Source organism: Protopterus annectens, chromosome 1.part0 (genome assembly GCF_019279795.1).
Source record: "Protopterus annectens isolate FY-2018-M chromosome 1.part0, PAN1.0, whole genome shotgun sequence".
NCBI classification, from domain to species: domain Eukaryota; kingdom Metazoa; phylum Chordata; order Ceratodontiformes; family Protopteridae; genus Protopterus; species Protopterus annectens.
Genome location: NC_056725.1, coordinates 1,138,342,238 through 1,138,357,346, shown reverse-complemented (window position 1 = coordinate 1,138,357,346; position 15,109 = coordinate 1,138,342,238). Strand labels below are relative to the sequence as shown.

The 15,109-nt window shown below is 44.8% G+C and overlaps 1 protein-coding gene across 1 annotated transcript in view; it reads right to left on the bottom strand.

Annotated features, from left to right (window-relative positions):
- CCNC (cyclin C) overlaps positions 1-15,109 on the bottom strand; it is a 956,952-nt gene that overhangs the window by 26,231 nt on the left and 915,612 nt on the right. The gene's annotated exons all lie outside the window — the stretch shown is intronic.

The following is a 15,109-nucleotide window of genomic DNA, read 5'->3' as shown; positions in this document are numbered from 1 at the left end:
GTCAGGTCGTAAGTAGCATAAAGTAAAGCAGCCAATGCCATTACATCAGTTTTCTTTGCCCTATCAGGAGCCCCCAAGTGGGAGCCAGGATATGGTGGAAAAACCCAACCAGTAGAAAGTAAATACCAAAAAGTTCCTTGTAAGGAGAGAGAGAGAGAGAGAGAAGAGGGATAGAGGGAGGGAAACCAGAACTGCAACAGTGAATACACTCAAACATCTACATTTATGCTAAGTGCACACAACTGTATTATGTTCTTCGTGTTTCACTGTTGCAGTCATCACATTTGGGTTGATTCCCACAGATGAGGAAAAGGGTGGAGGCAGTCAAGAAGACTAGGGGCTGGCTAGGATGCCCTGCAAGACTGTAGTGGCAAAGCCTGACCTGGATTTTGGAGAAGATAGGCAGGTGGTAATGCTTGGTGAATGTGTGAACAGATGTCTAAGTGGCAACCTCCAGGTTGTCCCTAGTGGTGACTCCTCTGAGGAAAGCTGCAGAGGTGGAGGCTGCTCTGGTAGAGTGAGTCCTGACCCCCTTAGGGGGAGGTTTCCCATGTTGCTTGTAACAGAAATGGATGCAGTGTGCTATCCATTTGGAAATGGTTTGTTTGGATATGGCTTTTCCATCTGCCCCTGCAGCAAAGCTGACTAGCAATTGATCAGTCTTTCTGGATGATTTAGTCCTGTCGAGATATAATCTGAGCTGTCTGTGCACATCTAGAGAGTGCAGGATCCTTTCCCTCTTGTTTTGGGAGTTGGGGAAAAAGGTGGGCAAATGAATGGATTGGTTGAGAGCCACACTGGACACCACTTTGGGCATGAAGGATGGGTTAGTCCTGAGGGACACCCTGTCAGCATGGAAGATGATGAAGGGCTCGAGCCATGAGTGCTTGTAGCTTGGATACTCTTCTGGCTGAAGTGATGGCCAGGAGCAAGCCTGTCTTCCAGGGAGAAATTTTAACTCTGCTGAAGATGCTGGTTCAAAGGGAGGCAGGGAGAGCTTTTCCAACACAAAGCTTAGGTTCCAAGCTGGGGTAGGTGCTCTTATGGGTGGCATCAAGTTGCTAGCCCCACTTAGGAACTGTTTGATGAGAGGGTGTGAGAAAAGTGGGTGCTCAGTGTTGAAATGAGCAGAGATAGCAGAGGCATGAATTTTAATAGAGAAAAAGGAGATACCACTGTGTAGCAGGTCAGCTAGGTAATCCAAGATGAGAGGTAGGGAGGGCTGTGCCGTATCGGCTCCCTTAGCTTAAATCCAGGTGCAGAACCTTTTCCATTTGTCAGCATAAGACATTCTAGTGCTAGTGCGTCTAGCCTCATGGTTAAAATCTAGAACCTGTTTACGGAGACTGTCAGCTTGATCAGTGGTCATGGAATAAGCCAGGCTGCCAAATTGAGGGTCTGCAATTGGGGATGCATGAATTCTCCTTCCCTCTGGGTCAGGAGGGTTGGGGTCTGAGGGAGATGCCATGGTGGCAGTGGGGACAGGCTGCACACCAGTGCTGACGAGGCCAGTCTGGAGCAATCAGAATTGCCCTTGGTTTTTCCTCCCTTATTTTGAGCAGTACCCTGGTAATGACAGGTAGTGGGGGAAATGACCGAGAGAGGTTGACCCAGGGGAAGGATAGGGCATCCACTTTCAAGGCCCTGCAGTGAGGCTCCCTGGTGCAGAACTTGCCGAGCTGATGGTTGGAGTGAGAAGCAAACAGGTCGACCCTTCAAGGTGCCCCATTTCTGAGTTGTTAGGGTAAAGGTTCTTTGGTCTAGCAGCCACTCGTGTGGGTCCAGAAGATTTCTGCTTAAGTTGTCTGCAAGAGAGTTTAGACAGCCTGGCAGGAATTGTGCTAACAGGTGTAGTTGCATGGTTGAGGCTGTGTGCCAAAGGGTCATGGCGAGCCTGCATAGAGGGTAGTGGTGAGTCCCTCCCTGCTTGTTGATATACCACATCACAGTGGTGTTGTCTATTTTGATCAAGAGAGCCCCTGGGGAGAGAAGGGGCCTGAAAGCGGTCAATGCGTGCTGGACAGCTAACATCTCTTTTTGGTTGATATGCAGATGTATTTGCTGTGGGCCCCATTGGTCCTGTATGCACCTGCCATCCAGATGTGCACTCCAAGCATAATCTGATGCATCTGTGGTGAGGGTCTGGGTGGCGAGAAAGGTAGTCCCTTGTTGTAGGAGCATGCTGCTGCCCACCAAAAAAAATCTTTCCTTAGGCAAGGTATCATTGGTATAAGAGTTTCCAGGTCTAGAGATACACCAAAAGTTTTTTAGGTACCACTGAAGTTTCCAAAATAGAGATCCCCTGCACAGAAGTGATTGCACCGCTATAAACTACATGAATGAACAAAAAAGGATAGCCAGCAACTGTGCGCTGTGTAAATACTTTAATAAGACATAAAACACAAGAAGTAACAGACCGGTTTTGGCTAAGGGGTTAACCTAGCCTTCATCAGTGTAACAAATACAAAACATCTTGCGATCATATATTTACATTATCCTTAATGTTGAAATGTTATTGGGGAGCTCATAAATATTTATTCAAACCTGGGCTGAACAGCCCTCCTAATTTAACAATCCACTTCTTTTCCATAGCATTCAGTTTTGTGTGCTGAAGCTCGAAGAGAACTAGATGATGGCAGACATTATACTAAAATGCCTCTTGATCCCTCTATCATGTTTAAACAACAACTAGACAAATTTTTGGAATCGGCATTACAAAATGGCATCATTACAGAACAAATTAAATACCATCTCACTGTCCCAGATCCAAACAGTCAATACATATATTTTTTATCAAAGATTCACAAAGATCTTCACAATCCTCCAGGTAGAACAACAGTGGCTGGTAATGGGTCCTTAACTGAACCAATATTACAATTCTTGACACAATATCTCAAACCATTACTCAAATGGGTGAAATCCAGAATTCAAGACACTACAGAATTTCTGGCTATAGTAAGTGATATGCCAATTGAAGACCACTGGTTGTTGTGCACATTAGATGTTTGCTCATTGTATACAAACATACCACATTGGGCAGGGCTGGATGCTATTGAATATTCGCTACAAAAATCTAATTTATACAAACCCGGCTTTAATACTTTCCTTATCATTTTGATGGAATATGCTCTCACAAAGAATGTTTTCTTTTATGGTAATCAATGCTATTTACATGTGCATGGCACTGCAATGGGTGCAACTTTTGCCCCTATATATGCAGATTTACACATGGCTTACATAGAACAACACATCATTTATGATACCACACATATCTACTTGGGGGAAATTGATATATGGTGTAGGTATCTGGATGATTGCTGGATGGTGTGGAGGTCTGATGTGGAATACCTTATGGAATTTATAGGGTATCTCAATGAAAAATAAGTAAGGTTTACAGTTTACAATGAATTACCATCTAGATAGAATCACTTATTTGGATGTACTTACATCCAGGAATGATGACAACACTTTACACACACAAGTATTTCATAAATATCCTGAATATAACACACTACTACTCCAAGCATCCAGCTTTCATCCAGCCCACATTGCAAAAAACATTCCCAAGTCACAATTCATTAGGATGAGACGCATCTGTTCAGATGATAATTCTTTTGAATATTTTCGTAGAAATTTAGTTCATAGATTTCAAGGGGATATAGCATGGGCCATGTCTATGCAGCAAACAACTATGCTGCCAATATTGACAGGAAGGACCTTCTTAAATATAAACAGAAACCACAATCTACAACCAACAAGTTACGTTTTACCACCACATATGGTAGGAATACCAACAAGTTAATAGAGGTGATTAGAAGACATTGGAACATATTACTGGCGGACAATTTTTTGTCACAACATTTAGGTGAAAAGTACAGTTTTGTACCTACCATAAATGTAGATGTCCGAACTGGATAGCATCTGCAGTCATAACAACTGGGTTGTCCTGTCGTCAGGCAGCCCTTCAGTCGGCCGGATTCCAAAGTCCGGGTCTGGCTTCGGCTGATGTCGCACTTCACCCGACGTCATCTCTGTTGGTCTTCGGGTATAAAGGCATCAGCCGACGCCATTTTCTTCAGTGTTTCTTGCCCCAGATGCCAGTAGCCCTCTTGGAGGCTAAAATTTGGATAGATGCCAATGTTTCCAAAAAGATAGAGGTAAACACAAAAATAAGCATGTATGTACATATATACAAACAAATACACCATAAAAGACTCCCCCCCACCAGCTAGCTATTAGGAGGGTAAAACACCCTAGGAGTACCACAGAGGGGAAGGAGGGAGGGGTAATCCTGACTGCAGATGCTATCCAGTTCGGACATCTACATTTATGGTAGGTACAAAACTGTACTATGTCCTTCATGGATGCATCTGCAGTCATAACAACTGGGTAGAATACCATAGCCAACTAGGGGAGGAGGATAAAACTAGATTATGGTGTGTTTAGGATCCCTTGCAGTACAGCAGTGGCGAACCCTGCTCGGGATCTGGAATATAGAGGCAAATTATAATGCTTGGCAAATGTATGCACGGAGGTCCAAGTAGCCGCCTCAATAATGTCTTTGGTTGCCACTCCTCGTAAGAAGGCTGTGGTAGTGGCTGTTGCCCTTGTAGAATGAGGTCTTATGTTCTGTGGAATTGGTTTTCTATGGAAGGAGTAACAGAATCGTATGCAATTTCCTATCCATTTGGAGATTGTCTGTTTGGAAATAGCTTTTCCTTCCCTTCCTGTTGCATAGGCTACAAAAAGTTGGTCAGTCTTTCTGCTATTTTTTGTTCTGTCCAAGTAGTAGCGTAGCTGTCTATGTACATCCAAGGTATGCAGTATTCTTTCCCTCTGTTTTGTGGGTTGGGAAAGAAGGTAGGTAGGTGGATTGCCTGGTTTAAAGACACTCTGGATACCACCTTAGGCATAAATGTAGGATTAGTCCTCATGGACACTCTATCTTGGTGGAAGATTAGGAAGGGTTGCACTGCCATTAAGGCCTGTAGTTCTGAAACCCTCCTTGCTGAAGTAATTGCCAGTAGGAAAGCAGTTTTCCATGACAGGTGTTGTAGGTCTGCTGTTGCTGCTGGTTCAAAGGGTGATAGTGTCAACTTTTCTAGCACAAAGTTTAAGTCCCAAGCTGGTAAAGGTGGTTTCCTTGGAGGTTTTACATTCTTGATTCCTCTGAGGAACTGCCTGAGCAAAGGGTGCGAATAAACAGGTGGATCAAAGCTGTATTCTGCTGAAATAGCTGATGCATGTATCTTGATGGAGGAGTAGGACAGGCCTGAATGAAGAAGTTCGGCCAGATACTCCAGAATGCTAGGCATATCTATGTTTGACACATCTTTTCCTCTTTCAGTACTCCAAATGACAAACCTTTTCCATTTTCCAGCATAGTTCCTTCTTGTTGAAGGTCTGCGTGCTTCAAGAATAATGTCTTTAACTCTTTGGGAAAGTTCTGGATTAGCTGCTGCTATGTGATGTTCCATGCAGTCAGTTGCAACGTTTTTAGGTTTGGATGTATGATGCTGTAGTTGTTCTGAGTTAACATCAAAGGCATCAGGGGTATTGGCCACATATTGTTCCGAGACATGCCCCTCAGCAGTGGGTACCAGTGTTGTCTTGGCCAGTTTGGAGCTATCAGGATTATCCTTGGACGTTCTTCCTTGATTTTTAGTAATACTTTGTGTATCAAGGGAAGAGGTGGGAATGCATATGCTGTTAGGCCTTTCCAGCTGAAGGAGAGCGAATCCACTTTCCATGCTAGTGGGTGGAATGTCCTTGTGCAGAATTTTTTGAGCTGGTGATTGAGAGGTGATGCGAATAGATCTATCTGAGGCATTCCCCATTTCTTTGAGATGGTCTTGAAGATGTCCGGGTGCAGTTTCCATTCGTGGGCATTCGATGTGGTTCTGCTTAATACGGCTGCTAGAGTATTTTCTTTCCCAGGTACAAATATTGCCTGTAACTGGATGTTGTAGCTGAGTGCCAGGGCCCACAGCTCCAAAGTCATTCTGCATAGGGGGTATGAATGAGTGCCTCCCTGTTTGTTGATGTACCACATGACTGTGGTGTTGTCTGTCCTTATCATCAACTGGCCCTCTGTGAGAAATGGTCTGAACTTTTGGATTGCCAGTTTTACTGCCAGCATTTCTTTTAGGTTGATGTGCAGGTGAAGTTGATCCTGTGTCCACAATCCTTGCACGCATTTGTCCAGCATGTGGGCCCCCCATCCTAGGTCTGAAGCGTCTGTTGTGATGGTCTGGCTTGCTTGACATCTGCGAAAGGGTAGGCCTGGGTTTGACTGGCATGCCTGAGCCCACCATAGGAACTCCTGTTTTAAGCATGGAATTAGTGGGATTTCTGTTTCTAGGCTGTGTCTGTGTTGGGACCATAAATTCTTTAGGTACCACTGTAGTTTTCTCATATGTAGTCTGGCAAGTGGGACCAAGATTATGCATGATGCCATGAAGCCCAAGGCCTGCAGTACTTTTCTTGCTGTTAACTTGTTCAGCTTTGTTAGTCCCAAGAAGTAAAGAGGGAGTTCTTTTTGTTTTTCTGTAGTTAGGAATGCCATTTGTTTTACTGTGTCCAATTCCGCGCCCAAGAATGTTCTTGTTTGGGATGGTATCAGCCTAGACTTTTGTAAATTGACTGTGTATCCCAGTGCTTGTAGCAAGTAAATGACCCTTTGTAAATCTGTTGTCAGCTTGCTTTTGTTGTCCCCTTGTAGCAGGCAGTCGTCCAGGTATGGGTAAATTTGAATTCCCTGTAGTCTGCAATGGGCGATTACTGATGCCAGGCATTTTGTGAATACTCTGGGCGCAGTAGATAAGCCAAAGGGCAATGCTGAGAATTGATAGTGCTCTGATCCTGCAAGAAATCTGAGGTATCTTCTGCAGATTGGTCGAATGGGGACGTGCAGGTATGCCTCCTTGAGATCTAGAGTTACCAGCCAACACTCCTTGCCCAGCATGGGAAGAAGTTGCTGTAGGGTCAGCATTTTGAATTTTGGGACAATGATGTATGTATTTAAGGCGGACAGGTCGAGAATTGGTCTCCAACTTTTTTCCTTTCTTGGAACTAGGAATAGTCTGGAGTAGAACCCCTTTCCTTGCTCTGCTGTTGGCACTCTTTCCACAGCTCTCATGTTTGCTAACTGCATTATCTGTTGTAGAGCCTCTGTTTTTTGATTTGGAGGTAGATTTGGCATTCCTCTTTTGACTGGTAAAGTGTGGAAGTGGAACCGGTAACCTTGATCTATGGTTTGTAAAATCCACTTGTCCTTTGTTATATAGTGCCAGTTCTTTGAAAATAAGGTTAACTTTCCGCCTAGAGGAGCTGTTATTTGTTCCCTGGTAGGCGGATTTAGGATTAAGTCACTGTGGTTGTGTTGATGTAGTGGCAGTGGTTGTGTCTGTGCCTCTGTTGTTACCTTGCCACTGTCGCCCCTCTGTAGGCACCTCCTCTGGATTGGTTTCTGCCTCTGGAACGCCTATTCCTGCCCCTTTGAGATCTTGTGGAGTCAGGAAAGGACCAATTTTGGCAGGCCAGTTCCTGCTAAACCTTGGGGTTGAACCTGCAAGAAATCTTTAACCGTTTGAACAGATTTTGCCTTTTCTTCCATTTTCTTCATAACCTGCTGGGCAGGTGTACCAAACAACCTTGTCTTATCCATAGGAGCATCTAGTAACTTTGCTTTAACATGATCCGGTAAAGCTTGCTCCTTTAGCCATGCATGCCTTCTTATCACTGTGCCAGTCATGGCTAATCTAAATGAAGCCTCCAGTGCATCATAGCCACATTTTAAGGAATGGTTACTAACCTGTTGTATGTTATTTACCATTTCTAATACATATTTCTTATCAAGAGATTCATCAGTGGTTAGTTTTTTAGTTAACTGATCAAGCATAAACTCTTGGTATTGTATCATGTGAAACTGACAGTTTAAAGCTCTAGCTGAGAGAGTAGCTGAAGTGTAGACTTTTTGCCCCATCTGTCTAATGACCTTGCTTCCCTTTCAGAAGGAATAGGGTTTTAGCTATGGTCGCGCTACTGCCTTGGGACCCTGGGATATAGTTTCGGGTCTGCAAGTGGGGCCTTGTAAAGGTGGTGATGAGTGTCTGGCACCCTGTAAAATCTGTCTGGTTTGGCAGGGGCTGGAGGTAAAGAATCTGGTGCGGAGCAGACATCATTGAAAGCATCATCCACCACAGAGAGAACAGGAGGTATAGCTAAGGGCCTGTGTTGTGGAAGGTGCAGAAAGGTCCTAAGTCTTTTTCTGGAGTCTGAAAAATCCTGTTGCTGCCATTGGAACTGCTCTCGCATGGCATGTAAGGTTTCGCCAAAGGAGAATTCTTCTGGTGGGGAAGCAGCTGGAATGGATTCTTCAGCATCAGAGTCTTCAAAATTGGAGAAAGGAGCCTCTGGCTGGTCAGTTATGTCTGATTCATCGGCAGAATCATCAGATGACACTGGCTCAGGGGGCTCTGCCCTAGGTCTCTTCTCTGGGGGCTGAGAGGCCCTGTCTGGGTGAGATTGAGATCCTCTAATTAATGAAATTAAATCTTCTGCCAGATTAAGCATTTGAGAACTAGAGGAGGGCCTGGTTGTAGGGGGTTTAACAGGCACTGTTTTAGTAGTCTTGGCTGCTTTAGCCCTGGCGAAGGCCTTAATAGACATGGCTGCAGGAGGCCTAGCAGCACCACGTGCTGGGGTAGAGACATCCAAGGGAATGGTGTCTGATAAGTCAGTGGCAACCACCGTAGTGGATAAAATTTCTGAGGCCGATTCAAGAGTGGTAGCAGGGGCCTCAGTTGTAGAGATAATTTCAGCTGTAATTTGATCAGTTTTCTCGGTTTTGGCCGAAACCGAGACACTCGCGGTTTGCTTAACCATGGTTTCGGCCGAAACCGCGGACCGCGAGTGTCGGTCTTTATCTTTGCGTTTTTTGGCAGATTGGGTAGTCGGAGGATCCGACGGCATAATGTACGCAAAATCAGAACCGAAAAACTGTTCAGCAAACTCCGACCGACGCCTAAGCGTTCGTCGGTTGAAAGAAGCACAGGCCGAACAGGCTGCTACGTCGTGGGCTGGGCCTAAACAAGGCAGACAGTAAGAGTGGAAATCTTTATGAGGTATTTGTTTCCCACAGGTTAAACAATTATTAACTTTTTCTGACATCGGCTGAGGCAAGAAAGAGTCCCCAACGGGGTACTTAGCTTTAGAAGTCTTCGAAGTAGTATTCGGTAGAAGTAATCTCTGGATCCGACCGACCGGCACTTGCGAACAGCTTCTGCTTCGGGCGCCACGCCGCAAGAAAGACTGAAGAAAATGGCGTTGGCTGATGCCTTTATACCCGAAGACCAACAGAGATGACGTCGGGTGAAGTGCGACATCAGCCGAAGCCGGACCCGGACTTTGGAATCCGGCCGACTGAAGGGCTGCCTGACGACAGGACAACCCAGTTGTTATGACTGCAGATGCCTCCATGAAGGACATCATGCCAGTTTACTTTTAGGAAAGGGAAAATTTGGGGTCTCAATTCAGCCACTTCAAACATCAATATCCAACTACTTATCATGATACCATTCAGACTACCATCTCCGGGGAGAAGTTAACTAGCTGCATGCCTTGTGGCTACTGCAGAAATTGTATCAGAGTGTTGAAAACTAAATTTTTTTCTAGCAATAATTGTAGCACGGTATTTGATATCAAGTTTTCTACCTGCAGTTGCCACGCATTTTATATTGGACAAACATCTAGACCCCTCAGGTTACACATCTCTGAACATCTTTGTTACGTCAGACACAAAAGAATGAGCAATGCTTTGTCTAAACATGCCCTACAACACACCACAGCGACTTTTCATTTTACAATTATAGATAGGATAACAGGTGATAGAAATCATAAAATTGGTTGGCACACAAAACAGAAAGCTATGGAAAAGAAGTGGATTGTTCACAAAACTGGTTGGCACACAAAACTGAATGCTATGGAAAAGAAGTGGATTGTTAAATTAGGAGGGCTGTTCAGCCCAGGTTTGAATGAATATTTATGAGCTCACCAATAACATTAATTAAGGATAATGTACATATAGGATCACAAGATATTTTGTATTTGTTACACTGATGAAGGCTAGGTTAACCCCCTTAGCCGAAACCGGGCTGTTACTTCTTGAGTTTTATGTCTTATTAAAGTATTTACACAGAGCAGTGCACAGTTGCTGGCTATCCTTTTTTCTTCACCATTGAAGTTTCCTCATATGCAGTCTGACATATGGAATGAGTAGAATGCAAGATGCCACGAACCCAAGAGCTTGCAGGATTTTCCTTGCGGATAACTCGGGTCTGGTGGCTAGTTGGGAGATGTAGGCTGTCAGGTAAATTTGCTTTTCTGGTGTAAGGAATGCCATCTGGGATGCTGTGTCCAGGCTTGCTCCCAGGAATATAATCCTTTGAGTGGGTACTAGTCTGGATTTCATTTCATTGATAGTGTACCACAGGGAGGTCAGTGGGGACTTTACTAAGGCCAGGTGCTTGAGCAGCTTTTCCTGATTGTCTGCCTGAATTAGGCAGTCATCTAAGTACGGGTTGTTGTTTGTCTTTCGGCTTTTCCCGGTAAGGGGTTGCCACAGGAGAACTCTGGTCTGCTAATGATTGGCAGTAGATTTTTACGAAACGCTGAGGTGCCAGCTCGACACACAACCTTCAACGAAGGCACGCCCATTTACGCACGCATGTCTTTCGAAAGCTACCAACCGTGGGGAGGACATGCAGATTCCACACAGAAGGCTCTCTCAAGCCCAGCCAAGAATCGAACGGGAGAACCTCTTGCTGTGAGTTAAATTTGTAAATTTCTTTGTGTGCAAAAGGCAATGGCGGGAGACAGATATTTTGTGAAAACTCTGGGAGTAGTAGATAAGCCAAAAGGAAGCGCAGAGAACTGAAAGTGCAGAGATCCTGCCCTGAAACACAGATATTTCCTGCATGATTCCCTGACTGGGATGTGGAGGTGGGCCTATTTTAGGTCTATTGTGGCTAGCCAAGCATTCTTGGAGAGCATAGGTAGTTGCTGGAGGGTGAGCATTTTGAATTTTGGTATCACTAGGAAAGCGTTTAGAATGGATAGATCGAGGATGGGGTTCCAGGTGCCTTCTTTCCTGGGTACCAGGTAGTCTGGAGTAGAAACTTTGGCCTACCTGTTCTGCAGGAATGTGCTCTACTACCCTCATAGAGAGCAGGGAAAGGACTTGCTTTTTCGCCTCTGCCCACTGGTTTGGAGGAAGATCTGGGAACCCTTTTGGGGTTGGGAGTGTGTGGAAAGAAATTTTGTATCCCTGGGACACTATGTTGAGGTCCCAGCGGTCGTCGGTAATGGTGGCCCAGGTGCTTGCGTGGAAGGAGAGTTTTCCTTCTAGGGACAAGTGCAGGTGGGCAGAGGGAGGGGAAGGGGGTGGAGGTGGAGAGTCATTGTGAGTTCTTACCATGAGGGGGTGGCTTTGCACTCCCTGATTTTGAAGTGAAGAAACTCCATTGCTTTGATCTCTGCATTCCCTGTGGCTGTTGTCTGGGGGGGGGGCTGCTTCCCCATGGTCTGGGCTGAACTGACCTGGAGGGGGCAGGAAAGGACCAGTGCTTGAAGGGACAATGCCTACTGAACCTGGGTGGCTGGACGCTTAGGAAATCCTTAACTATCTGCATAGATTTAGCTTTTTCTTCCATCTTTTTTAAGACCTCCTCTGCCTTGGTGCCAAATAAGCTGTCTTTGTGCAAGGGTGCATCCAATAATTTAGATTTGACATGGTCTGGCAAGAGCTGTTCCTTAAGCCAAGCATGACTGCTAAGGACAGAACTGGTGACTGCTGCCCTGCAAGAAGCTTCCAGGGCATCAAAACCACAGTGTAAGGTGTGCTTAGTTACTTGACTTGCAGAACGCCTTAACTCTTGTAACTATCTTCTGCACAAGCAGGAAAGGATTTTTTTTTGTTTGAGGAGTTCCATGGTATATTGCTGAAATTTTAGCATATGAAACTGACAATTTAGTGTTCTGACAGCAAGAGTAGCAGAGGTGTATACTTTGTACCCCATCTGTCTAGTGCTCGGGAATCCCTATCTGAGGGGGTGGGATTTTTAGCAGAAGTTGCTTTAATTCCTTTAGGCCCTTGAGAAATAACCTCAGGGTCAGCAGTAGGATTTTTTTAAAATACATTTGTGTGAGTCAGGGACTCTGTAATACCTGTCAGGTTTTCTGGGAGCAGGAGGAAGAGCGTCAGGAATCAAACTAGACTCCATGAAAACATCATACACAACATCCAGGACAGGAGGAATGGCCAGGGGTCTGTGCTGTGGAAGATCTAAGAATTCTCTGAGTCTCTTTTTAGACTGAAGGTAGTCCTGACATTCCCACTGGAAATGCTTCCTTAAAATATGAAGGGTTTCCCCAAATGAAAATCCTCGGTTGGAGAGGCTGAAGGAATGGATTCCTCTGCATCAGAATCCTCATAAGCAGAGGGGGGGGGGGTTGCATGTCTTTATATTCAGATGCATCAGAGTCATCAGACTCCTGTTCAGATAAAACTACTGGGGACAGATCTCTTTCTTTTGGAAGGGGTAGCTAGGCTTCCCCTGATCAGCATTACAATATCTTCCGCCATTTAAAGTGTTTGAGACTGAGGCAAGAAAGCAGGTGTCTGCGATAGTGTCGTCAGTTTCTTGGGCATGGTTAGTGCCCTGGGTCTTAGAAACTCGGTAGTTTTCGAAAGAACGGTAGACAAGAAAGAAGTCGTTGGTTTGTGTCAAGAAACGGTAGTGTGAAGTCAGCTCTGGACCCATCCAAAGTAGAGACAACCGCAGGATCCTTAGTTGAAGAGCTTTGCGGCATACCGGACTCTGAAAGGTCTCTGTAGTGGCCTGCGAATCCACAGAAGCGGGCATCAGGGGCTGCGAATGCACCTCACTGAGGATCGGAGAACTGATGACTAGCTTAATGGAAGAGTTGTCGGTAGGTTTGGACCTGTGCGGTTTTTCATTGGATGGCTTACCGAAGCCATATCGGAATTCGAGCACCGTCAGCGAAAATATCTAGCTATAAAATAAGGACCCGATGACATAGTTCTGGCGTTAAACAAAGCACAAAAGTGACAGTGAGGGACGTCGTGGTCTGGGCCTAACCAAGTTACACAGTAAGAATGAAAGTCTCGGTGTGGTATTTGCTTTCCACAGTAGAGACAATTGTTAAACTTTTTCTGACATTGGTTAGAACAAGAAAAAAAGATCCCCAACGGGGTACTTAGCTTTAGAAGACTTCACCTTCAATTCGGAAGATGAAACTCAGGTAGCGGACGACCGGCACTCGTGCGAACTGCTTCTGCTTTGGGCTCCTCGGCAATAAAGACTGATGTAATGGTGTCGGCTGCCTTACTTTATACTACTGACGACCTGAAGTCAGTCCTGGAGCGACTGCAACCGACGCAGAAATACTAATACTCTGGTATTCGGGCCGGTCGAGGGATAACCCAAATGTGATGACTGCAAACAGTGAAAAACGAAGAACATCTATCTTTTTAGTCAGCTCAGTTGGAAGGTTCTCTGAAGCTTTGGAAGCTGGATGTTGCTTCCTTGCAGGATATACTACCCATATAGCTTAGACCTACCGCAGCAGTGATCAATATGAAGATCATCACTCATCTTCCACACTGTGCTGTGGGGAATGAGAAAAAAGATCTTAACCGGATTACTGTTATGTGTAGCAAAAAGGTTTACTCTGGAAAGCCACACATTTATAAATTTTCTTGAAAGATTCATGGAGCCAGCTTACATTCATCAGTGCATGTTATCTTCTTGCTCAATGAGTCCACCACATGACTTTGCAAACCTGGAAAATGAACTGCCAAAATATGTGGGATGAAGAGTTGAAATCCTGTCCTCCCACTTCTTAACTGCCTCTCTATATGGTGTAAAAAAATCTGGCTATTCCTTGTTTATGTAGCAGTTCACTACAGCATTGTCTGTCTTAACTGTACATTGACTGTCTTGACTGTACATGTCCTCCCCAGAAAAAAGCCCTGAAAAGCTAATGTGGCTCTGTGACATGCTTTCATCTCTGTGAAGACAACTCTCTTGTTGACACGTTGCCCTGTTGGTGGTGAAAGTTGTGCTTGACTGTTTGAATGGCCATCTCCTTTTCCTTCATTTTCATTAGAAACTTCCAAAAGAGAAATTAAAATACATCATGTGTTTGACTTAGACTGTGGTTTGCTCTTACAACAAATACAAAGGTTACAGGTCATATAGCAAGCACAAAGCAAATAGTATCACAGTAACGTAAAGGAAACTAACGTAAGGAAACTCCACACAGAATGGAAGGTAAAATGAAAAAGAAGTCATGTCTTACCATAACGTTCCATCTGTAATGTTGATCCTCGTTCAGTCATTACATGGGGGTATCGGTTCTGACCTCGGAACCGAACCGGCCATCTTCCAAGCTGGTGCCAGCTACAAACTCTCAAGCTAAAAACTCTTACTCAGAATTCGCCTCTCCCTGTTACCTCAGATTGAGTTTGCAAGTAAAAAGAAGGTAGAGGTTACCTCTGGTCGAATAACCTAACAGAACGGGATGGTAAGATCCACTAGAAGCCACAGGAGGGGGAAGGAGGGGGGGTTGTAATGACTGAATGAGGATCAACAATACAGATGGAACATTATGGTAAGACATAACTTCTTTATCTGACACTGTTGATCCTCGTTCAGTCCTTAAATGTGGGAGAGAGTCTACCTTTATTCCTGGGTGGCTCTCATGGAAGGACATTCCGGAGCACCATAGAACCAAAAGATGCTCTTCCCCTGGAAGCCAAATCCAATTTGTAATGATTGATGAAGGTATGAGGAGTAGCCCAAGTTGCAAATGCACAAATGCCACCAACCTTGTAGAATGAGCCTTTATAGTAGTAGGTAAATGGAATATTACGTTTTCTATAAATGAAGGTTACGCAGTCTTTTAACCATTTAGACTATGTGACCTTAGCAACAGCACATCCTAATCTAGGTCCAGAATAGGCCAAAAATAACGAGAAGCCTTAGTCCTGTTCAGGTAGAAGCAAATTTGCCTGTGAATATCTAGG